This window comes from Athene cunicularia (assembly GCF_003259725.1).
Source record: "Athene cunicularia isolate RWA chromosome Z unlocalized genomic scaffold, athCun1 chrZ_part2, whole genome shotgun sequence".
Classification (NCBI taxonomy): Eukaryota; Metazoa; Chordata; class Aves; order Strigiformes; family Strigidae; genus Athene; species Athene cunicularia.
In genome coordinates this window covers 909,994-935,591 of record NW_020799143.1, presented here as the reverse complement: position 1 = coordinate 935,591, position 25,598 = coordinate 909,994, and the positions used below count along the sequence as shown (strand labels likewise).

At 41.9% G+C, this 25,598-nt stretch overlaps 1 long non-coding RNA gene across 1 annotated transcript; it reads right to left on the bottom strand.

The window, feature by feature from the left end:
• Positions 1-10,434: 10,434 nt before the first annotated feature.
• On the bottom strand, positions 10,435-25,096 carry LOC113490138. Its single transcript, XR_003400160.1, has 3 exons — positions 25,000-25,096; positions 24,688-24,689; positions 10,435-10,553 (listed from the first exon to the last, which is right to left on the bottom strand). It is a non-coding gene; the product is annotated as an uncharacterized LOC113490138 (long non-coding RNA).
• Between the last annotated feature and the right edge of the window lie 502 nt (positions 25,097-25,598).

Sequence of the window (25,598 nt, the reverse complement as noted above, 5' to 3'; positions counted from 1 at the left end):
TTACAAACAACAAATCTAGGATGGCATCTTTCCTGTAAGGGAAAACTTCTGTAGTATTTGCACAAAGAAGTTAGCTTCCACATGCTTCAGGAATTTCCTGGACTTGTTTGTGTCTGCTGTATGATATTTCCATATTCTGTGTGTATTACTGCATTGCAACTAAAGTATTTCATGGTAGCTTCAATGAAAAGAGACAGCTTTAATTTACTATAAAGCAATTAGGCACCCTCTATGCATAGTTATAACTTACCTGCTGCAATGTGTAAAATTCATTCTACCCTTGCTCCTTGAAATAATGCATAACTGACTTCTTTCTGTCATTTTTTACTTATTCTACTTTTTCAGTTATCTGCAGCTCTCACTGATACTGGTTTTGCACTTGCTTTGGTTTTTGGATCATAATTTTTAATACATTAGTTGCTGCATAGAGAACAGTTTTATCTAAGAAGTTTGCTAGCTGTGACTTGTTTTAAAAGGCTGCTTCCTCAGTGAATTTTTTAATGTGACAATGAGATTTTAATCCAATTAATGTTGGATATGTTGAGGTTGGGTGTGGGGTTTTTAATAAATAAATCAGACTAGAATATAAGTGGAGAGAAGACAGTGAGAAAACATAGCATGTAAAGCATGAAACTTAAATACTTCCTACTTAACTACTTGTTCTACTTAGCCCAAACACACTCACTCGGTTTTTCAGCTCTGATAAGCAATTGGTGAAAGACCCAAGTCTTATATCCCTCCAAATTATCTTCTTCAATTTGGAGTTCAGTAGATAAGCAAGTGAATCAGTTTCTATTAAAGGAATTTTGAGCTCTATTTTTACAATCTTAAATAATCTTTCCTGTGCCTGTTAAGAATGTTGATGTTGCTGATTGCTCTTCTTGATGGCTCCATGCCAATGCCACAATATATGAGCACAATATATGCACAATATATGCAGCTGTGGAACATTTAGGCATTTTTGGATTGCATGAATTTTCCTAATGTGAGTGCATATCTGAATATTATAACATACTGATTTTTTTAAATACCACAAAGTATACCATATATTTCTTTGTTTAACTTTTAAGATCTTCTATATATCTAAATATAAAAATTAAAGATATTTATGCACATACGTATGCATACATATACATATGTATATATGTTCTCATATAAAACTGTGCTTGTATGCATGCTTAATCCTGTGGAGATCTGAATTGCTTTATCATGCTGAGATATGAATTGCTGTCGTGTTTATTCCCTTTGTTCTTTACTAGATGTTGACACAATGCTTCTACCTGTGTATTTGCATGTCCTTCTGGGTTTCTCAAAGAAAGTCTGTCTGCTCCTTGTCTCCTATCTTCAGGCTTTCACTGCTGGACTTTTATGAGTACTGACATAAAATAAACTTAAGTTTGTTTGGTTGGGTTATTTTCCTCCAGTCCCTAAACTGTTTACTCAATATAAAAGTTAGTAATTTTTTTTTTTTTTTAATCCAAACAAGGTAATGAAAAGTTTGAAAACAAAACAACACCCCTCCAACACTTCTGTAAAATCTAAGCAAAATTTAAATTGGGATGTCTCCATCTGTTCTGCTCTGAGTGGGATGTTCTTTTTTTTTTTTTTTTTTTTTTTTTTCTGTGAAGATACTGGGGAAACATATTTTTGGCCTTAGCATCAAGTAAATGAGGTAGTTGTACAATAATTACTCATCTGCATGCTTTTAATATCCAAAAGTTGTTTTTTAACCATTTAGGTTTTAGTTGGAAGCACTTGATATTTTAAACACAGATTATTTAGCCTTTCTGAATGTGTATTTTTAAAGCAAGAATTTATAGTGATTAATTATAATTCTGTAGCTTTAATCAACAAATAGATGGATTTTCAGATGGCAACCTCTGACCTGAAATTTACATGTTCTTGTAGGTTTTAAACTATTGTGCAGGTTTAAGCTCTGCCGGGACCGGAGAGCACATTCCTGTTGCCCTTCCCCCATCCTCAGCCGGTCGGGCTGAAAGCTAAGCACAGACCCTGGGCTGAAATAAGAAGAAATTTAATACAACAGTGTGATAAAACAATCTGAATGGCAGCAGTGGCAATGATAACAACAATAAACAGCAATAACAGTGAACAAGACAAAAGATATACAGAGAAATACCGCAAAATGGTCAGAGAACAATCCCACCGTGTGTGTCACAACCCCCAAAACCAAAAGCAAAAGTAAAAAGGCTCCACCCCTGGACCTGACATCAGCATGGTATGAATAACCGGGCTGGAGATCCCTTCCCCCTGTCTCTCTGCTGGGGAAAACTTGACCCTATCCTAGTTGAACCAGGACACCTATTCCTTTCTTTTCATTGACAAGAAGAATGGAAATTGTGGGTGTGTATGCCGGGTCATGAACCGTCTGTGTCACTGACAATGTAAAAGTGTCATCAGCATTCAAGTTAGAAGATTAACGATGCCTAAATTAATGACGCACTTGTGTTAGAAGACTAATGGTGTCTAGATTAACGACGGCTAAAAGCGAAAATATTTTTACTCATTGGGGAAGAAACAGATAAGAAAGGAATCTGTAGAGTAACAAAGCAGAAATTTATCTACCAGTTGTGCACACTTAGTAGCGCTTGTTGAAAGTGCTGAGAGGAACAAGTTTTTGAAATGAGCATGTGCCAGAACAACACACGGATTTGCTGTCACAAGAATATATAAGGACTTGTTTTTCTAATAAATGTTGGAGCTTGACTGTTAACCATATTGGTGTGTGTCTTGTCTCACAGCCTTGTCCTGCAGCTAAGGGGGTTCCTGCTACAACTGGCACCTGAACAGAGTCCTCCTTTTTATTGCTTAAATGCGGCACTCACTTAAATGCGGGAACTCGCTTAAATGCGGAAACTCACTTAAATGCAGAACTTGCTTAAATGCAGGAACTTGCTTAAATGTGGAAACTCGCTTAAATGCAGAACTCACTTAAATGCGGGAACTTGCTTAAATGCGGAAACTCACTTAAATGTGGGAACTTGCTTCAATGCGGAAACTTGCTTAAATGCAGAAGACTCTGAAGCATCACCGAAGGTGATACTGGGAACTTGCAGGCGGGGAAACAGAAGGGCACAGGACAAAACGCCGGAGCATGGAGATCCTGCAGGTATGGAAAAAGATGCAGCCCTAAAACTGCTGTTAAGTATCCTCTCTATGAGAGGCAAAGAAAGAGCTCTTAGAAATCTTAAAAAGCTCACTGAGTGAGCACATATAGAACTTTTTTTTGAGATAAGAAAAAGACAAAATAATGAATGCAGCCAGGCTGTTAACACAGAGAACGAGAACACAGAGGGGAAGGATGCATATTTTGAACCTCAGGAGCAAGATTTATATGCTGGGTCTTTTGACGGTGATAATATTTTAAACCCTGACGCTGTAAATCCTGAAAAATAATCTGGCCTGTGTCCTCCCTTAGCTGGGGATGATTTGTGGGTAAAAGTGACATGAAAAACCTTGGTGCAAGGGGATATGGCCATGGTGAGAAAGATTCTTGCTCCTGTAAGCTATGAGCTGGGACATCTGCCATGTTGGGAAGGACTGCATTTTTCTGTTATTAAAGATCTACAGAAAAGCATTAATGAAGACGGGTTACAAAACTCATTTACAACAATTGTACTGGAGGCAATCGCTCAGGGATATCAACTGGCCCCATAAAAATTGGCTAACACTTTTAAGAAAAAAACGGCATTCATGTCGGCACAGTACTCCATCAGGAAAACCGAGCGTGTGGATCTCTGTGTTCAGCATTCGCGCCCCCCCCACCTGCAGGCGCGAAGCTGGCAGCAGCAGCCCGGGGTCTCCCCGACCCCCCTGTCCCTGCAGAGCGGCTGCCTGCAGCTGAGCCCAGCACTGCGCTCTCGGCACCCCCCACCCCCTGGCAAAAGCGGCAGATTTTTCACAGAGAAGGTGCTGACGCTGTCAGGCAGCAATGGCTTTATATGTTCTTAATGGTTTTTTCGTATTTGTAATGTTTGTAATTTTATTTTGTGTGAGTAATAAGTGTAAGGGGCTCCTTTGTGTGCCTGCGTGATTGTTTTGCATGTGTGAGACGCGGCCCAGCTGAAGCTGTGGAGTTCTCCGGCCACCAGGGAAGCGGCCAGGGAGGAACGAAGGAACAACAGGGTCCTAGTGCCCGCCCACTGGGTCATCAGCGCTGCGGTTTGTTCGGGCTCAGGGGTTTAAGTGTCTCAAGTGAAATATCTCCTCTAGCAGGAGGCAGTAATTCTGTGTTAATTGTTATCCTGAATTTAGGTGCATACTCTGTGGGGAGAGTGCACCTCTGTACCATCTACCTAATGAAAATATTGTTAAAAAATCATCTATAACCTTACAGGGGTTGTTTGTTTTACCAGGGGTCGTTGATGCTGTTTATGAAGAGAAAAATCAAAATTATGGTCTGTACCCCTGTGTTCAGTAACAAAAGGATCAAAAATTATTCACCTTGTTAATTTTACTGCTGCTCCCCCTAATAGTATGCCGAGAAACCGCGATGACTCAGGATTTGGATCAGCAGGCACCCCTTAAATATTTTTGGACTCAGACAGTGACACAAGGTTGACTGCTGGTACAATTTACTCTCATTAAAGCTAAAAAATCTGTTGAGCTGACAGGCATCTTAGATGCTGCTGCAGATGTGACCATAATATCTGTGAGCAGATTGGCTGTTAGCTCTGGTACCTCAAATGCTTTTCAGGTTTGGTGGTCATGCTGTAGCAATTTAAAGCAAGGATCTCATTCATGTAAGGGGCCCAGAAAACTGGGTAGCAAATATTCATGACTTTATGGCTCAACGGGGAACTCAAATTGGATCAAATTTGTCTTAATCACCTACAGTGCACAACCCACCCTGAAACCCACCCTGAAACTAACCTTGTAAACCGAATCACCTGTGTGACTGGGTCAGTGGCCCTTGCCAAGGAAAAAGCCATGCCACCTTAATGATTTCATTTAGGGACAACTAAGTTTCTTATTTTAAAGTAGTAAATAATGACTTTTACATGATCTCTGACACATTAATGATACCATTGGAGGATAAAAATACTTTACAACCATGAATGCCCTCCCCAACAATGATTACCTGAAATTGGCATCTTGTAGTAATTGATCTAAAGGATTGTTTTCTTTTATCATTCCCTTGCATCCAAATGATGCACCTAAAATTACTTCTTCTATTCCCACTATTAATATTAGTGAACCTGCAAAACAATGCCACTGTGTTATTTTACCATAAGACATAAAAATCCCACCAGGTCCCCCAAGCTGTTATATGGATGACATAACAACAAAAACACAGGAGATCTTGGAAAAGGCTCTTGCTTTAACCAAATACTAACTATCTCAAATGGTGTTGCAAATACCACTTCAAAAGGTACATATACCATTACCAGGCAGTACCTGGGCTGAAGAATTTGTGAACAGACTATTGTCCTGCAACAGCTTAAACTTAAAACTGATATTAAGACTTTAAAAGATTTACAAAAACTTTTAGAAACCATAAATTGCTTACAGCCGCTGTGGGCCTAACTGATGATGATCTGCATAGTTTGTTTGATATTTTATGAAAAGATCCTTCACTGACATCACCCAGAGTGCTTACAGAGAAAGCAAAACAAGATCTTCACCGCATAGCTAATACCATCTCAAACAGACAAGCATCACAGGTATACTGCATTCCCCCACGGGTCAAGCCATCGTAGAAAGAACATGCCAAACCTTGAAAGTGCTTTTGCAAAAACAAGAATGGGGAGAGGTCTTGGCTCCAGGTCAGCCATATGCTCTGCTGTTTCAGTGGGATGAAAAACACATGCATTTTTTCCACCAGAATGTCAGGGCAATACAAAAACAATTTATCAGCTTGCCCTGAATACCAGACAGACTCCATCTCTTCAACAGGGAAGTGGTGTCAACTCTTGGGAACTCACCTCCTCAGAATTATAGCAATCTGTTGTCACTCACTTAGCTGCATTTCAGATATTAAAATATGTACATGTGTCTGTTAATACCTTTCCTGGAGCACTGTTTGCATCCTGTCATACAGTGGGGAGTCAAGCATCTGACCTGCATTCCCCATTCACCGGCCGGTCAGGCCACTGTGAAGCATACATCTAGCAAGCTAAAACGTCTATTACAACAACAACAACAACAAAAGGGCAAGATGCAAGATATCAATTTATACCTCACAAAAGGCTAAATAAGGCATTATATGTCATGAACCTTTTAAACATTACCCCTGTCTCACAGGTGCCACCAGTATTGTGTCATTTTTCATCATAGATACCAGATCAACAAGAAGTCCAAAGCAAAGCTCAAGAGTTAACAAATACCTAGAAAGGGGTAACTGTGAAGGACTATTTCCTTTAATAACCTGGGGAAGATGTTATGCTTGTGTCTCCACAGGTCTCATCTCCAATGGTCACTGGCAAGTTGTGTGGAACCACACCTGAGGCGTGAGAGGCAGCCAGCACTCAGGATCCAGCTGTGAGTGCCACTGTGCAGACAGTTTGTGATCTCTTCCACTGATCGTTCAAGCAGAATGTCTGAGTAATATTTGCTACTGTAACAGAACAAACTACACTACAGTTGCCAATTCTTTTAAGAGAAAATGCTAACAGTAATTGTAACTTCTTAATGAAATATATAAGCTTACTAGTCACTTGTGCAAGATGTACTTTAGATAAAATATAGTTATTAGTAAGGATAAGATGCTGTAAGAATGTGTGTATTCAACTTTCTTTGTTTAGTAATATTAAGAATTAAGAGCTCAAGTATTTAACCTTATTTAGAAACTCCCTTGGTTTTCCCCCTGGAATGTTGGCCGGGCTCCAGGGGAACCCAACAGGAGGGTGAAATCAGATGTTTCCACTCAAAGAAAGTTGCCAGTTATTTTGGCCTGTTAATTTAAAGGCTGGACCTGCTTGCAGCGACGTTGGATGCCTCACCTATGGATGGACGCATCACGTAGGGTTTCCAGCTTGTGAGGAAGGGCACTCTAAATTCTCGCTGTATCCAGGGTTCCCTAGCAATTGTGGATCTGAATGTTAGTACTTCTATTAATTAAGTGTGCTATCCCATATTTTCCTCACTGTTTATTTTGTAGTATTTAGCCATTTCCCTTGCATGTGGGTACTATGGGATGCTTTGTACTTAACAGGGTACCTTTAACAGTTTATTGCGGTGATTAGGAATAGTATTATTGATTGTAGTAAGTATTAAAATAGCATAAAGTGGTATAATGGGAAATATTAATAAATTTATGCTTGTGCAGCCTGCACAAAAAGAAAAAGGGAAGATTGTTGGAGAACAGCTTGCAGAGAGCAAGGCCATAGCTTTCTGCAGAAGCTGATTGCAGCCACCTGAGGTAAACAAACAAAAAAACCCAGGGTACAGTTATGCTAACAAAGGACTGTTATGTTAACAAAGAGAGAAATTGAGGTACATCATGACCTTGGGGGTGATAGAAAAACAGCCCTGGGAGAAAAACAGATTCAGAAGAGGGAAGGTGTTTATGCATACCTGAAATACCACAAGGGGCTGGGATATTATAATGTAGCCTTTTACATGTATCCAATAGATTTGTGAGTAGTATGCATGATTATTGTAGAGTGCTTATATAAGGTGTGATTTCTTTCAATAAAGTTGAAGCTTGCTCTATCATTCAGGTTGAATCGGCTGCTTGCTTCCTCCACCCGTCGCAGGTCTGCCCACTGGTTGTGTCGATGTTCATCAGTGGCCCGACTCTTGGGTACATGGGCATCCACGTGGCGCACCTTCACGATGAGGTTTTCCACACGGGCTGCAATGTCCTGCCATACCTCAGCAGACCAGATGGTTTTACACTTACGTTACCAGTTGTTATGCTTCCATTGCTGCAGCCATTTCCACAGGGTATTCGCCACTGCCCACGAGTCGGTGCAGAGGTAGAGGCTTGGCCACTTTTCCCGCTCAGCAATATCCAAAGCAAGATGAAAAGCTTTCACCTCTGCAAATTGGCTCGATTCACCCTGTCCCTCAGCAGCTTCAGTGACCTGTCATGTGGTACTCCATACAGAAGCCTTCCATCATTGATGTTTTCCCACAATACAACAAAACCCATCAGTGAACAGGGGATATCTCCTCATCCGGATGCTCGTTATATGGTAGGGCTTCCTTAGCACGTATCATCTCCTGCTCTGGTGAGATCCCGGAATCTTTGATCTCTGGCCAGTTCGTAATCACCTCTAGTATCCCTGGGTGTCTGGGGTTCCCTATTCGAGCCCGTTGTGTTATCAACGCAACCAATTTACTCCACGTGGCATCGGTTGCATAATGTGTAGAGGAGGCTTTTCCTTTGAACATCCACCCCAGCGCTGGCAGTCGGGGTGCCAGGAGGAGCTGTGTTTCAGTGCCGACCACTTCTGAGGCAGCCCGAACTCCTTCGTACGCTGCTAGTGTCTCCTTCTCAGTTGGTGTATAATTAGCTTCAGAGCCTTTGTATCCCCGGCTCCAAAAGCCTAGAGGTCGCCCTCAGGTTTCCCCACGTGCTCTCTGCCAAAGGCTCCAGGTAGGGCCATTCTCCCCGGCTGCAGTGTAGAGCATGTCCTTAACCTCCTGCCCTTCCTGGACTGGCCCGAGGGCTACTGCTTGCACAATCTCTTGTTTAATGTGTTCAAAGGATTGTTGTTGCTCAGGGCCCCATTCAAAATCGTTCTGCTTACGGGTTACATGGTATAGAGGGATCACAATCAGGCTGTAGTTCATGATGTGCATCCTCCAGAACCCCAGAGCACCCAGGAAAGACTGAGTCTCTTGTTTAGAGGTTGGTGGGGCCATGGCTGTTATCTTGTTTATCACCTCCACTGGGATGTGGCGATGCCCATCTTGCAATTTTATTCTTAGGAATTGAATTTCCCTTGCAGGCTCCTTAACTTTCTTCTGCTTAATGGCAAAGCCGGCCTTCAGGAGGATTTCAATTATCTTCTTTCCTTTTTCAAAGACGTGCTCGGCTATGTCCCTACATACAATGACATTGTCAATGAACTGCAGGTGTTCTGGAGCCCCACCTTTCTCCAGTGCAGTATGGACCAGTCCATGGCAAATGGTGAAGCTCTGGTTCCACCTCTGGGGCAATCGATTCCAGGTGTACTGGATGCCTCTCCCAATGAACGCAAACTGTGGTCTGCACTTTGGCGGTATCGGAATGGAGAATGTGTAAGTAATGTCAATCATGGTGTACCACTTGGCTGCCTTCGAATCCAGTTCATATTGGAGCTATAGCATGTCCGGCACTGCAGCACTCATTGCTGGTGTGACTTCATTCATGCCACGGTAGTGCACAGTTGGCATCCATTCACCATTAGGCTTTCTCACTGTCCATATAGGGCTGTTGAAGTGTGCATGAATTTTGCTAATCACCTTCTGGCTTTCTAGTTGACGGATCAGCTGATGGATATGAACCAGGGAATCTCAGTTGTTGCGGTCCTGCCACTTGGGCTCCATCCTGGAAGAAATCGGCACTTGCTGCTCCTCAACCTTAAGTCGCCCCACCACTGACAGATCTTCTGAGAGGCCGGATAGGGTGGGCAACCATTCAACCTCCTCCAGGGCAGCTATATCAAAAGCCCACCGGTACCCTTTTGTGTCTCTGAAGTACCCTCTCCTGAGATAGCCTATGCCCAGGATGCACGGGGCATCTGGGCCAGTCACAATGGGGTGCTTATGCCAGTCCTTCCCAGTCAGGCTCACTTCAGCTTCCAACAGGGTCAGCTGTTGGGATCCCTCTGTCACTCCGGAGAAGCAGATGGATTCAACCCCACTGTAGGCATCAGGGTGCACTGTACGCCAGTATCCACCAAAGCCTTATACTCTTGTGGGTCTGATGTGCCAGGCCATCGGATCCACACTATCCAGTAAATCCGATTATCCCTTTCCTCCACCTGGCTGGAGGCAGGGCCCCTCTAATCCTGCTCATCATCACTCACTTCTTGCAAGAATGATATTCTGTTCCCCTCAAGAGGGTAAGACATAACGTTCACCATTCTGTTCTGCCTGGGAGATTTCTGACTGGACACTGGAGCTGCGCTCTTCTTGGAGGTCTCCCCTTTCGTGGTGGTTTTCCCTTTCAGCTGCTCTACTCGTGCAGCTAGGGCAGCAGTGGACTGTCCATCTCACCTCCTCATGTTCTCTCCATGGTCATGGAGGAAAAACCACAGGGTGCCTTGTGGTGGGTACCATCTGCTGCCTTTCTCTTGGGTGGGGAAACGTTTACTTCTAATGGCTGAGACATTAGCCCATGCAGGTGGAACGTCGGACATGTCCTCTTCCACTTTCTGAGACAGTTCCTCCACAGCTGAGACCAGGGAATGTTGAGATGAGGGGAGATTTTCCTCATATTGCTGGAGCTTGCCAACCACTCTATCCAATGTTAGAGTCTGGGTGTCTGTCCACCAGGACACTATTGCCAATGCTTTTGCGTGCTCTTCTGGTGCGCTCTTCAGGAATTTTTGCCACATCAGGTTTGTGCAAGGGACCTGATCTGGGTCCATGGGCGACTGCTCATCATTCAGATCCACATAAAACATATGAAACACAGCCAGTTCCCTGAGATTCTGGATGCCTTTCTCCATGCTAGTCCATTTGCCTAGCTGACATAGGATATCATCCTTGTAGGGGTGCCTCTCCCTTACACTGAGCAGGAGTCACTTCCAAACACTGAGGGTTTGTGTCTCTTTCCCTATTTCCCTATCAATGCCAGCCTCCTTGGCCAAGCAAATGGGCCAGCATTGCAAATATTTTCTTATCAAACACAAATACAAACAGAAAGATTACACCCAACAGATTGCTCTATCACACTCTGGTCAGGGTCTGCCCCACGTTGGGCGCCAATTTTAAATGTGCAGGTTTAAGCCTTGCGGGATCTGGGAGCACTTTGCCGTTGCCCCTCCCCCACCCGCGCCCGTCAGACTGGAAGTTAGACACAGACACCGGCTAAAATAACAAGAAATTTAATACAACAGAGTGATAGAACAGTCTGAATAACAACATTATCAATGGTAACAACAATAAACAGCAATAACAGTGAACAAGACAAAAGATATACAGAGAAATACCACTAAATGGTCAAGGAGCAAGCCCGCTGTGTGTATGGCAAAACCTCAAACCAGAAGCAAAATTAAAAAGGCTCTGCCCCTGGACCTGACGTCAGCATGGTATGAATAACCCGGCTGGAGATCCCTTCCCCCTCTCTCTCTGCTGGGGAAAAAATTGACTCTATCCTAGTTGAACCAGGACAAGTACAGATTTTATTATATGGTATGCAGTAACAATTTGATAAGATATATGTATTCCTACTGTATCCTTTATAAAAAACACTCAATATTTTTTATTAAAACTTAGTTAACATAGTATCTTACTATTAACAATCTCATATTTAAAAGAAAGAAAAGCAACGACTGAAAAAAAAATCTATGGAAATTCAATAATGACACAAAAAGCTCCACCTCAATTCTATTAATATCTTTTTTTCCCTTCCAAATATTTGAGTTGAGTTTGCTGGCAAAGAAATACTGATAGCTTTAATTCCTATATCACATAATAAGAATATTAAACTCAGGGGGATGTCACTGAAGATTTCAGGTTCTCATCATCTCCTAAATTCCTGGCCCTGTTTATGTCCAAGTGTTAAAAAGAATAGCCACTGGGTGGCCTACCAAAATTGAGAAAATTGTGAAATTTTATGTTGTGTTTATATTGTGATATTCTGTTTCCTATTAGCAGCGCTTTAGTGAATGAAGATATGTTTTGCTGATTAAGGATACCAATTAAACCCAGACACTAGAGTGAAAAGAGTAGGTGTATTTTACTGGGGATAACTAAATAATGTAACAGACTAATACAGAAAACATACAGTAAGAAAATAAAGAATAGTGCACTTAAAGCAAACAAATAGGAAAATACAGGGTAATGCATCAAATCATTACTACACTGAGAGGGAGAATAGCAATTAAAAAAGATACATCGCCACTTGCATATGTTGCAGTCATCTAGATCAGTAAACAATGGGGAGCCCCAGTTACAGTGAGGATTTGGAGAGGCTTTCCCAGGAAATGAGAAATCCTACACAATATATCCATCCATAGGTGAGGCATCCAAAGTTGCTGCAAGTGGGTCCAGCTTTATATACTAGAGATCAGCAAGCCAGAATAGCTGGTACCTTTCTTTTATGTGGAAATATCTGGTTTCACTCTCACATTAGATTCCTCCAGAGACTGGCCTGCTTATTTAATTAATTTATGAGCAAGGTCACAAGACCAGGCAACTGTCTCCATGGCCCTGTTATCTTGCCCATACACAAAGAAAGATAAAGATATATTCAGGATAGACATGATGTTTAAGCTATATCTTCTGTTAATGAGCATGCGTATTTCACTAATGACTACATACGAAGTTAGCAGCTTCATCTCAGGGCCTGCTGTTCAGACTTCAATACTTAGCACTTTTCACATCAGAATAGGTGTTTTGTTATAATTTAGTAGAATACCTACTAGCACAATGGTTATTGTTATAAAATATAGAGGCTTCATATATAGGTCAACTCTGGCTTGGGTCCAAGCCTTAGCACTTCAAGATCCTGATTTTTTTCTAACATGGATTTCTAACATGTAATAAACCAATGCATTTTATATGGTATAAAAATAGCTTTAAAAATATGTTTGAACTCTGATAATCCATAGACATTATGATTAAGTATGATTTTATCCTGTAATTAAGTATTTCAATACAAGACTCAAAATTTCTGGTTTTCAGTCTGTACATAAGAATAATACAGTATGTCTTGAGAATCACCTTAACTATTTTTTAAGTAACAAAATTGTTTTATTCTTAATGCATTGCTGAAAGCAGTTTGAAAGCTACAATTTAATAAAATGGGGAGTCTTATACTAAATTTAACACTCAGTTAAATAATTTCTCTATAGCAACTGACATTTCTTAATTACAGAGAGGTAAAACCTGAAAAGTGTGGAGGTTGTGTCTGTCTTTTATCATTAGCTTTCCTTTCATTAACTGGAAAAATTGCCTGGTACAGAGATTTATAATAATTGTATATGACAGAAATTAAGCATCACTGTCTTAAAATACTTAAAAGTCAAAATTTCCTATCTTTAGAAGGAAATTATCCTGGTACAACTTCATTTAAAACAAGAAAATTGTGTAGAGTGTGTGTGTACATATGTGTGTAGAGGGGAGGGTAAGGCAGCAACAGTACATTATTACTCATGCATATATTTTTCACTCAAACTGGTATGCTTGGGACAAATGACAGTTATCTGCTCTAATAAGTAATTGCCCAAGATTAGGAAAGATCCTTAGTGGTCTAGGATTATATAGATAAAATTATTTTAATCCCCTTTAAAAAAATATGGGAAATGCATTTCAAGAGAATGATTTTAGGATGCTTGACTACTGAGCGTCATTCACAGAAAAGAGAACTCTCCTTGATAGCTATACTCCATTGAAAATACTGTCATCTGGGAATTGAGATTGGAAAGACAGTAAACAAAGAAGTAAAAATGAGACTTTGGAATAAGACCTCTCAATTTTATCTCAATTTGAGCACTTAAGAAGAGAAAATTAAAAGAAATGAGAAAATGGCAGATGATGAAGTAAGAGGAGAAATGGCAAGAGGAAAGGAATTTTAAAATATTGATAATAGTTATAATTACATAAGTAGTTCACTAAAGAATGGATTTTATTGTTCATCAGTTGTGGTCAAGAGGCCACTACTGAAATATTTGTGTGGTGATGCAGGAAGTCTAATAACAAGGTAGAGGAACTTGAACTTCTTGAACCCCAGTTTTATAGGTTAACTAACAGAAATAATTATAGAAATGTAAGATTCTGTTTGAGAAAAATAGAAATAAAGCTAAAATATGTGGTCACAGTACTGTAGGCTGGGTTCAGTGAAGTCTGAAAGGGATAGTAACAAAGACCTGATGAGGTAATTTTTTTGAAACTAAGTCTCTCTAACAGCATGAATGGAAAACGGACGACCGGCCGAAAGAGTTGTGGTAAATGGAGTTAAATCCAGCTGGTGGCTGGTCATGAGTGGTGTCCCCCAGGGCTCGGTTTTGGGGCCACTCCTGTTTAACATCTTTATTGATGATCTGGATGAGGGGATTGAGTGCACCCTCAGTAAGTTTTCAGATGACGCCAAGTTGGGCAGGAGTGTTGATGCTCGAGGGTAGGGAGGCTCTGCAGAGAGACCTGGACAGGCTGGAGCCATGGGCTGAGGCCAACTGTAGGAGTTTCCATAAGGCCAAATGCCAGGTGCTGCTCTTGGGCCACAACAACCCCCAGCAGCACTACAGGCTTGGGGAGGAGTGGCTGGAGAGCTGCCAGTCAGAGAGAGACCTGGGAGGGTTGATTGACAGCCGGCTGAATGTGAGCCAGCAGTGTGCTCAGGTGTCTAAGAAGGCCAATGGCATCCTGGTTTGGGTCAAGATTAATCTTGACAGCAGGGACAGGGAAGGGATCTTACCCCTGTACTCAGCACTGGTGAAGCAGCACCTTGATTACTGTGTTCAGTTTTGGGCCACTCACTACAAAAAGGACATAGAGTTACTCGAACATGTCCAGAAAAGGGCAGCGAAGCTGGTGAAGGGTCTGGAACACATGTTGTATGAGGAGTGGCTGAGGCAACTGGGATTATTTAGTCTGGAGAAGAGGAGGCTGAGGGGAGACCTTATCACCCTCTACAGCTACCTGAACGGAAGCTGCAGAGAGCTGGGTTTGAGCCCCTTTAGCCTAGTAGAAAGTGACAGGACAAGAGGGAATGGCCTCAAGTTGCACCAGGGAAGGTTTAGACTGGATATTAGGAAGCATTTCTTTACAGAATGGGCTGCCCAGGGAGGTGGTGGAGTCCCCATCCCTGAAGGTGTTCAAGAGTAGGGTTGATTTAGAGTTTAAGAATATGCTGTAGGTGGGAACTGTGCTAGGTGAACAATTGGACTAGATGATCTCTAGGGTCCTTTCCAACCTAGATGATTCTGTGATTATTTGAAAAAAAAATAGCACTCTATTAATATGTGACATTTTACCTTTCTAGATAGGGATTTAGGGGAAAAAAAAAAAAAAAGAGCTATTTTATAGTGCTAGAGCTTAGATACTGACATTTCATTAGTATCTTCGTTGATTGATTTATTCTCATTCACTTTATTTTTAATCTTATTTTGGGAATTAAAGAGGACATTACAAAAGGTCAGAAGACCTTTAGATCCTATAGTCCTGGGTGGATTTCTTTATTTTAATTTAAATGGATAAGCAGGAATAGATCTTTAATGGTCTTGATTTAAAGAGGGAAAACACTGAAAAATTAAGGATTTAGAAATACAGCTACACTGAGGAACCCAGATACTCAAGTGAAAGGAAGATTTAAAAATCCACATGGAAGTATTTATTTTATTCTCAGTGAGGTAACTTGAACGAAGGACAGTGTATGTTTGTGAGAATACTGACTACCAAAAGGTCGTATGAAGGCAAAAAGATGTGAGAAGGAAAAGGCCAATCAGTAATGAAAGAATGAAAATATAGGAATAAAGTGATATTTGTAAAGTAGTATTGTAGGAATGAAAGCAAATGGCAGTTTTAGAAAGAGTAAGGAAAAAATGTACTGTATTCATTGTGGATCAAATATGTAGATTATCTCTAATCTCTCTAAATCAGGAATGGGTATTCTGCCTAAATTTCCAGGAATGGAGTAATGATAATTTTGAAATGGAAACAACAATGAAAGCAATGAAACTCAGAGCACTGCTGTGCTGGTTTTGGTGTTATATTTTTCTAGTGTTCTGAAGAAATCAACACTATAGAGATTTATTAAAAACCTGGTGGGTCTTTGTGTCTAGAGATTTTTGGCAGAAAATGGACATCTCGTCTCAACGATGTCCTTAACTGAAGAATAAAGAACAATTGAAGAAAGTTGGCAGCTGGCAAACAGGAAAATGCAGAGTTGCAAGAACTATAAAACTAAAGGACCGATAACCAGAATGCCGATGGTAGTTAATCTTTTAGCTTAGCCAATCAGTGTATAGACTAGAGTGTGTGAACAGTAATTGCATAATACATCGTAACAGATTATTATAATGCAGCCTCACTCATGCTTATTGACATGGCTTTGAAAATGGTATAAATTCTGAGTGTTAAAAACAATAAAGGTCTCTTTATGTTTGCACTGTGCACAGACTTTGTGCCTCCGTCTCCTCATCTTTGCATTTAAATGAGAAGTATCATACAAACTACAAAATAGTAAACACTGACATCCTAATATACACACAGAAATAGAAGGAATTATTATTATGAGATGTATTAATGTGAATTTGACAGTATGGAAGCTTTTATTTTTTTTTCTCCCAGACAAGTTTTTGAAGAAAAATCTGTATCTATGTCCAGTTGCTACAATAAAATTTGAAATAAAGTTCATTATCTGCCTTTAGTCTTTTAACTGTAAAAGATCTCTTGCAAAAGTAATTAGTAGGTTGGTAAAGAAATGGAAAAAGGGAAAATGGCAAAGAAGTTAAGAGGTTAGAGGATGGCTATGAGCACTCTGTTACAAGAATCTGGCCTTGAGTTGATTGCATTTCTATTAATGACTGGTAGAAAATGTGAGATCATATTTTTGAAAATCTTGATGTTATAAGATTAGCATTTATGTAGGAGTAAGGCGTATCTTGATGGTATAAGATCAGCATTTATGTAGGGGTAAGGCATTCCAGAAGAAGGGCATGGTTTTGAGGACTGAAACAAGAAACAGGAAAACACCTTGTATCTCTCCTTCACAACTATGTTTCTTTCTAAGGCTGAGCCTACACTGCTCCCTGATCTGTAGTCCACAGATTTCTGTGTTCATAAGCACTTTCACAATCACAGAGACCAGTTATTTCTGATCTATTTCCTCTCCTCTCTTCTGCAGTGATTGTGTCATCAGAATACTCTAATTTCTGCTTTTTTTTTTTTTTTTTTTTTTCCTTGTTTCGAAATTATTGAAATGTCTCCAGGTTGACTGTGTCTCCAACTGCTATGTTGCAACCTGTGGTGGATGTGCACACCTTCTCTTGACTGCAACAGCTCTGCTGGTCTGTCCAGTATGGGTATTCTGACAAGCATAATGCTTATGTTAGATGAATTACCTGAAGTAATTCAGTAATGTATCAGGAACTTTCACTCAACACAGTGGATTGCTTCTCTGTGTGTATTAATATTTCTAACTACTAAAAATGTACCTACTTCCTCTTCAGTAACCTTTGTCTTTTGATGCTCTTCTCTAAAGAAAAATGCATGTGGTGAAGTGAGACTCTCCAGAATAGCTGTTTACAGCAATTGTTGAACTGGGTGTAGCTTTCATTCAAAATTTTACTAAATTTTTATTCATTTTGTGATTCTGGAGATGTATGAGATTAACAGATGTTTTAGTTCAAATGATGTGGAATGAGAACTTGATGAATGCTGTGGTGAACTATTTGCATGGGATTGATTAGTTGGGCAGTGATGCATAAATTGTCTATACAGACATAAAAATGTCTGTGTGAAATGGATCGGTCATCCATTTATAGACGTGTTAATATATGCATAACTTCCCTCCTTAAAACTCCTACCTGTTGGCTCTGTTACTGTACTAATTTGATGTATAATTGTCCATTTTATAATAGAGAAGGTATTTAGTTGTAGTATTTCAGTGTTCTTTCATTGTGATATGTATTTAATTTTCATGATACCTCATAATGAATTTTATGTGGTATTTGAGGTTGGAAATTGGGCATAGGCTTGGTGAATATGATTTTGCGTGTTCTTGGGCTGTTCCCAATGCTTTCTGAAGTTTGGTGACTTCTTACCTCTTCAGGTATAGGTAAAATATATGTGTTCTTCAAGGAAAGTAGAAAACAGGTAAAGAAAGTACTTATTGTGCTCTTATTACCTTTGCTGGAGAAAGGGGTATAGGCCAGTAACATTCTTTCTGAACTGCTAAAGTGTTAACACTTGTGGAATTTGCTTAAAGATTATTATTATTATTATTATTAAAAAAAAAAAAAAAAAAAAAAAAAATACTCTTTGGAGCTGCTTTTGTGAAAATGGCAATATACGATGAGAAGTAGGTCATGGAGTCTAGTGTCTAGGACAGAAACCTAACACGTTTTTTCTTTATTATATAGTGTTCAATTATACGTGTCCCATACCCATAGTGTACAAAGTGCATATAAAGCATTTTCAACAAAATCTGATTACTGTTACATTCAAAGCTGTTAGAACTGATCTGAGAAAAGCTTTTTTTAATGTTTGGAGAGGCATCTGGAGTTCTATTTGTAGCAGGAGAGGTAAAATGACTGTGGTCTGCTGAAGTATACAAAGCACTACAGTACCTTTTTTGACTCTGTGCTTCTGTGGATCAGGGTATTCAGTAATTCTGTGAAAGTCCTTTGTTAACATTAAAATGGTCAATCTTAATTTTTCAGTTTTCTGAAACACACTTGTCTGAAGCAAAGCCTTAGAAACAAACTACAAATTCTGTTACAGCGAGGATTACCTTTTTAGCTGGAAAACCCATCAATTAAGCCTGCTTTAGTCATATTACATTCCCTTAAGATTTCTGGAAAAAATAAACAGTGCAAACAATTCAGCTTCATTTCCTTATCTGTGTGTACATATAGCAGGTCAGATGTTAATTTTGTAGTTAAGCTGTGCATATGAGAAACTGATTTCTCACCTAGAGAGACAAACACAGTGTGTCTTAAGCTTAACATTGCCAATTCAGTTTGCTCATAAGAAATGTACAGATGTATATGGTGCTTATGTATCAGGTGTTCATAATGTAGGCACTAGGTACTAGGTTAATTAAGGTGTCAGATGCAAGTATTCCAGAGCTAAAATTGCAGTGCTGTCATCGTCATTAATAAGGCTTGAGAACTTGGTGTAATACTTATTTGCTTGCAGTAACTGTGGTAAAATCACTGGTGATGAAATTTGGTACAAAATGTACAATGGCAATCACTTTTCATAAATGGATTTTGTGTGGTTTTGTATGTATGTATTGACTATTGGGATTTTAATATTCATGTGTTATTATCCATATGACCAACAGACATATTAAGACTTTAAACATATTCCTTGTTTGCGCTTTTAAAGCAAACTCTAATCAGAAGATAGATACACCTCTGTTGCATTTAAGGTAATGAATAAATTTTGTAAGAGATTAATCCCCTTGCATTCTGACTGATCCTCAGAGATTAGAGGTGCTAGGGGTGGCTGCACTTAAATCTCTTAATAGCTATGCCAATTATGGCTGTAACAATAGGCCTGACACCAGATGCACAAACAGCCCATATGCTGTAGGTCTGGTTGCATTCAAGAGAAGCAGTTGGGTTCATGAATAGTATGATTTATTCTTATGAAACATCTACAGATTCTTTGAGATTGCCTACAGTAAATGCACAAACTGCAGGTTGAATATATAGCACTACACACAAAAAAACGATTGCAATCACACACTTAATTCCTGGGAAATCACTTGTTGTAGTCAAGGGCCCAAATCTTACCAAAAGCACCCCTTCTCGGGGGGTGGGGTGGGGGGTTGGGGTATAGGGGCGAGGAGCACAAACCCATCGATCTGTCCCTCCAATGTGGTATCAGATTATTGTCTCTCCAAGTTAGATACAAACTTGGGGTAGTATTTATCTAATTATGTATGTGTGAGTGGGTGGGACTGTGGTCAAACCATTGTTTCTTGAGTAATGACACATCACATTCCTTGGTGAAAGCTGTGCACTGTATTTGTGGGAAAAGAGGAAGAATGAGAGATAAGGTCCACAGAGTACTGCAAAACAGTCCTTGAGAGAAGCAGGAGATATATCTGCATAGTCAGGTCAAATGTTCCTTGAGAAAAGTGGAAGAATGCAACTGTGTGGCATCCACCTCACTTAGCATTCCTCCTTGGTGTCACGACAACACAAATCACTGGATCTCTATCCCTTCCTGTGTTTGTTCTGGGCATCATATATTAAGGAAGTGTGTATTTTGCAGATTATTTGCTAGTTTGCTTTTCCCACACTTCTAACACTTCCACGACATGACTACAGTCACACCCATGCACTTGAATGTGGTCTCTAATTAAGGTCTTCAGGACCAGGGACATTGATTGGGTTGTTGTCATCTAAAGGGATTGTTGAATCATTCTTATGCTACCAGTTTTCATTACAGTTGATTTTATACAAGGTATTGCTATAACTATGACAATCATAATCACAATGAACATTAACATATATTGTATCAAATTTTGGATCCAGCTGGTAATACCAAGTCAAACCAACTAAACACTCTCAAAAACCAGCTGTTATTCATTGATTCTCATAGCTCATGGCTGACTTTTGCTACTTGGTGTTATCTTCTCCAGTTGGAGGTCCTGTGTAAGATTAAGGACATAAATGCAGCAGTGAGTACTGGAGAGGTTTACACAGCAACAATTGGGGCTACAGGCATTTCTTTTAGGGTAATTTTGCCCTTTCCTCCACTGCATGAAACAATAAATTTTAATGTGTTGATTATATTGTAATATGTTGGATGCTTGTCCCCAAGGTTGCAAGTCTGTGGTGCCCCATATGGTCCAATTACAGGGTAGAGTGGTATTTTCATTTGTGTAATATGTACTTGTTTTGTCTATGGTAGTGTGGTGGTTTAGGCCCTGCTGAGACTGGAGACCATGTTGCCGTTGTCCCTCCCCCACCCTTAGGATGAACAGGCTGGAAGAGAGGCACAAACCCCAGGGATGAAATAAGGAGAAATTTAACACAACATTGTACTAAATAATAAACAGAACAACAACAATAGCAATAATAACAATAAACAGTAATAACAATCAACAAGACAAAAGATATACAGAGAAATACTGCAATGGAAACAACCAGCCCACCGCACATGTTTCCCAGGACCAAAGCCAAAAAGGAAAACTTCCCAGGCTTCAGCACTGGACATGACGTCAACATGGTATTGAATAACCCATCTGGAGATCCATTCCCACTGCTGGGGAAACAACCCTATCCTAGCTGAAACAGGACATAATCCACGCCTTTATTCTATACCATCTGCATCATGCCAAGCTGCCATTTAGCAGTTAACAATAACAAAATAATAATTTACAAAGGCACAGCATAATTCATGGCATGTTCTCACCCAGAATCAAGTTCTCCTGTGGTACACATTGGACCTCTCCGTTGTCCTTCATCACCCACCAGGTACACACAGGTCCTGGAGCAAAAGAAATCACATGGATGGGTTTGCCTTTGCCATTGCCTGGCGCAGGATTAAACCAGACCATTTTGCTCAATACATTACTATGCACACCACAGGGAATTTCTTCCCATCTACAGCACAGGGAGGTTTTGACTGAGCCGGGACAGCTCTATTGGTAGATCATTTTGTGTTGACTAACCATGTGGCCTTTGCTAGATTCATGTGCCAGTTTTTGAAAGTCCCACCTCCCAGTGCTCTCAGTGTAGTTTTTAACAGTCCATTGTGGCACTCACTCTTCCCAGAGTCTGGTGCATGGTGGGGGATATGGTAGACCCACTCGATGACATGTTCTTCTGTCCAAGCATCTATGAGGTTGTTTCAGAAGTGGGTCCCATTGTCTGACTCAATTCTCTCTGGGATGCTGTGTCGCCACAGGACTTGGGTTTCAAGGCCCAGGATGGTGTTCCAGGCGGTGGTGTGGGGTGCTGGGTAAGCTTCCAGCCATCCAGTGGTTACTTCCACCGTTATGAGCACATCATGCTTCCTGTGGCGGGTCTGTGGCAGTGTGATGTAGTCCATCTGCCAGGCCTCTCCATATCTATATTTCAGCCATCGCTCTGCATTTCGCTGGGGCTTCACCTGCTTGGCATTTTTGATTGCAGCACACACATCACACTCATGGATGATCTCTGCAATAGTGTCAATGGTGAGGTCCACACTTTGACCTCAAGGACACCTGTATGTCACATCTGTACCTTGGTGGCCCGAGGTCTCATGGGCCCACTGGGCTATGAAAAGTTCACCTTTACGCTGCCAGTCCAAGTCCACCTGAGCCACCCTGATCTTAACACCTTGGTCTGCCTGCTGGTTGTGTCGATGTCCATCAGTGGCCCGACTCTTGGGTACATGGGCATCCACATGGCGCACCTTCACAACGAGGTTTTCCACATGGGCTGCAATGTCCTGCCATACTTCAGCAGCCCAGATGGTTTTATCCTTAAGTTGCCAGTTCCTCTGTTTCCATTGCTGCAACCATTTCCACAGGGTACTCGCCACCGCTCACGAGTCAGTGTAGAGGAAGAGCCTTGGCCATTTCTTCCGCTCAGCAATATCCAAAGCAAGCTGGATGGCTTTCACCTCTGCAAACTGGCTCGATTCACCCTGTCCCTCAGCAGCTGCAGTGACCTGTCGTGTGGGACTCCACACAGTAGCCTTCCATCATCGATGTTTTCCCACAATATGACAAGACCCATCAGTGAACAGGGCATATCGCTTCTCCTCATCCGGCAGCTCATTATATGGTAGGGCTTCCTTAGCACGTGTAACGTCCTGCTCTGGTGACATCCCAGAATCTTTGCTCTCTGGCCAGTTCGTGATCACCTCTAGTATCCCTGGGCATCTGGGATTCCCTATTTGAGCCCGCTGTGTTATCAACGCAACCCATTTACTCCACATGGCATCGGTTGCATGATGTGTGCAGGAAGCCTTTCCTCTGAACATCCATCACAGCACCAGCAGTCGGGGTGCCAGGAGGAGCTGTGTTTCAGTGCCGACCACTTCTGAGGCAGCCCGAACTCCTTCGTATGCTGCCAGTATCTCCTTCTCAGTTGGTGTATAATTAGCTTCAGAACCTTTGTATCCCCGGCTCCAAAAGACCAGAGGTCGGCCTCGGGTCTCCCCAGGTGCTCTCTGCCAAAGGCTCCATGTAGGGCCATTCTCCCCGGCTGCGGTGTAGAGCATGTTCTTAACCTCCTGCCCTTCCCGGACTGTCCCGACGGCTAATGCCTGGGCAGTCTCCCGCATAATTTTTTCAAAGGCTTGTTGTTGCTCAGGGCCAAATTTGATATCTTTCTTCTGAACATGTTACGTGGTAGAGAGGGCTCACAATCAGGCTATAGTTCGGGATGTGCATCCTCCAGAACACCACAGCACTCAGAAAAAAATGAGTCTCCTTTTTAGAGATTGGTGGGGCCACGGCTGTTAGCTTGTTTATTACCTTCGTCCTGATGTGGTGACGCCCATCTTGCCATTTTATTCCTAGGAATTCCATTTCCTTTGCAGGCCACTTAACTTTCTTTTGCTTAATGTCAAAGCTGGCCTTCAGGAGGATTTCAATTATCTTCTTTCCTTTCTCAAAGACGTGCTCGGCTATGTCCCTACATACAATGACATTGTCAATGAACTGCAGGTGTTCTGGAGCCCCACCTTTCTCCAGTGCAGTATGGACCAGTCCATGGCAAATGGTGGAGCTCTGGTTCTACCCCTGGGGCAATCGATTCCAGGTTTACTGGATGCCTCTCCAAGTGGATGCAAACTGTGGCCTGCACTCTGTCAGGCATGTAGAAGAACACATTAGCAATGTGAATTGTGGTGTTCCACTTGGCTGCCTTCGAATCCAGTTCATACTGGAGCACTAGCATGTCCAGCACTGCAGCACTCATTGCTGGCGTAACTTCATTCACGCCATGGCAGTCCACAATTGGCCTCCATTCATCATTAGGCTTTCTCCCTGGCCATATAGGGCTGTTGAAGGGTGAGTGAGTTTTGCTAATCACATTCTGGCTTTCTAGTTGACGGATCAGCTGATGGATAGGGACCAGGGAATCTCAGTTGGTATGGTACTGCCACTTGAGCTCCGTCCTGGAAGAAATCGGCACTTGCTGCTCCTCAACCTTAAGTCGTCCCACCACTGACGGATCTTCTGAGAGGCCGGATAGGGTGGGCAACCATTCAACCTCCTCCAGGGCAGCTATACCAAAAGCCCACCGGTACCCTTTTGTGTCTCTGAAGTACCCTCTCCTGAGATAGCCTATGCCCAGGATGTACGGGGCATCTGGGCCAGTCACAATGGGGTGCTTATGCCAGTCCTTCCCAGTCAGGCTCACTTCAGCTTCCAACAGGGTCAGCTGTTGGGATCCCTCTGTCACTCCAGAGAAGCAGATGGATTCAACACCACTGTAGCTTGATGGCATCAGGTGCACTGTGTGCCAGTATCCACCAAAGCCTTATATTCTTGCGAGTCTGATGTGCCAGGCCATTGGATCCACACTGTCCAGTAAATCCGATTATCACTTTCCTCCACCTGGCTGGAGGCAGGGCCCCTCTAATCCTGCTCATCATCACTCATTTCTTGCAAGAATGATTTTCTGTTCCCCTCAAGAGGGTAAGACATAACGTTCACCATTCTGTTCTGCCTAGGAGATTTCTGATTGGACACTGGAGCTGCGCTCTTCTTGGAGGACTCCCCTTTCATGGTGGTCTTCCCTTTCAGCTGCTCTACTCGTGCAGCTAGGGCAGCAGTGGACTGTCCATCCCACTTCCTCATGTTTTCTCCATGGTCGCAGAGGAAAAACCAGAGGGTTCCTCGTTGTGTGTACCTTCTATTGCCTTTCTCTTGAGTGGGGAAACGTTTACTTCTAATGGCTGAGGCATCAGCCCGTTGCAGGTGGAATGTAATACATGTCCTCTTCCACTTTCTGGACCCTCTGAAACAGTTCCTCTACTGCTGAAACCAAGGCATATTGAGATGAAGGGAGATTTCCCTCATATTGCCGGAGCTTGCCAACCACTCCATCCACTGTTAGAGTGTCGGTGTCTGTCTACCAAGACACTATTTCAATACTTTGGAGTGTGTTTCTGGTGCACTTTTCAGGAACTTTCGCCACATCAAGTGTGTGCAGGGGACCTGATCTGGGTCCATGAATGACTGCTCATTATTCAGATCACCATAGATCATCTCAAACACAGCCTGTTCCCTGAGATTCTGGATGCTTTCTCCATGTTAGTCCATTTGCTTAGCTGACATAGTATATCATCCTTGTAGGGGTGCCTCTCCCTTACACTGAGCAGGAGTCACTTCCAAACACTGAGGGTTTGAGTCTGTTTCGCTATTTCCCTATCAATGCCAGCCTCTTTGGCCAAAGATCCCAGTGCCTGGCCTCTCTCTCCTCCATCTCAAAAGCACTGGCTCCATTGTCCCAGCATCGGAGCAGCCAGGTGCAAATCTGCTTGCCTCCTAGGTGGCCGAAATCTCTCTGCATATCTTGCAGCTCAGTCTGGGATAGAGACCAGACGATCACCTCTGGCCCTTCCTCCTGTTCCTGTGTTGGGCCTGTCTCATACCCATCCCCCACTTTGATAGCTGACTTTCTGTTATATTTGGTTTTCTGTATTGGGGCGACTGACACTGGCACTGTCTGTCTCTCTGGCTTAGCTGCTGTACCAGTAAGTTCACTCTGAGATCCTGCAGCCCTTTCTCCCCTTGAGGCCAGTGAGTAGTATTAAAAAGTACATGGGTAGGCATGAGCAAGTCCCCAACACATCGC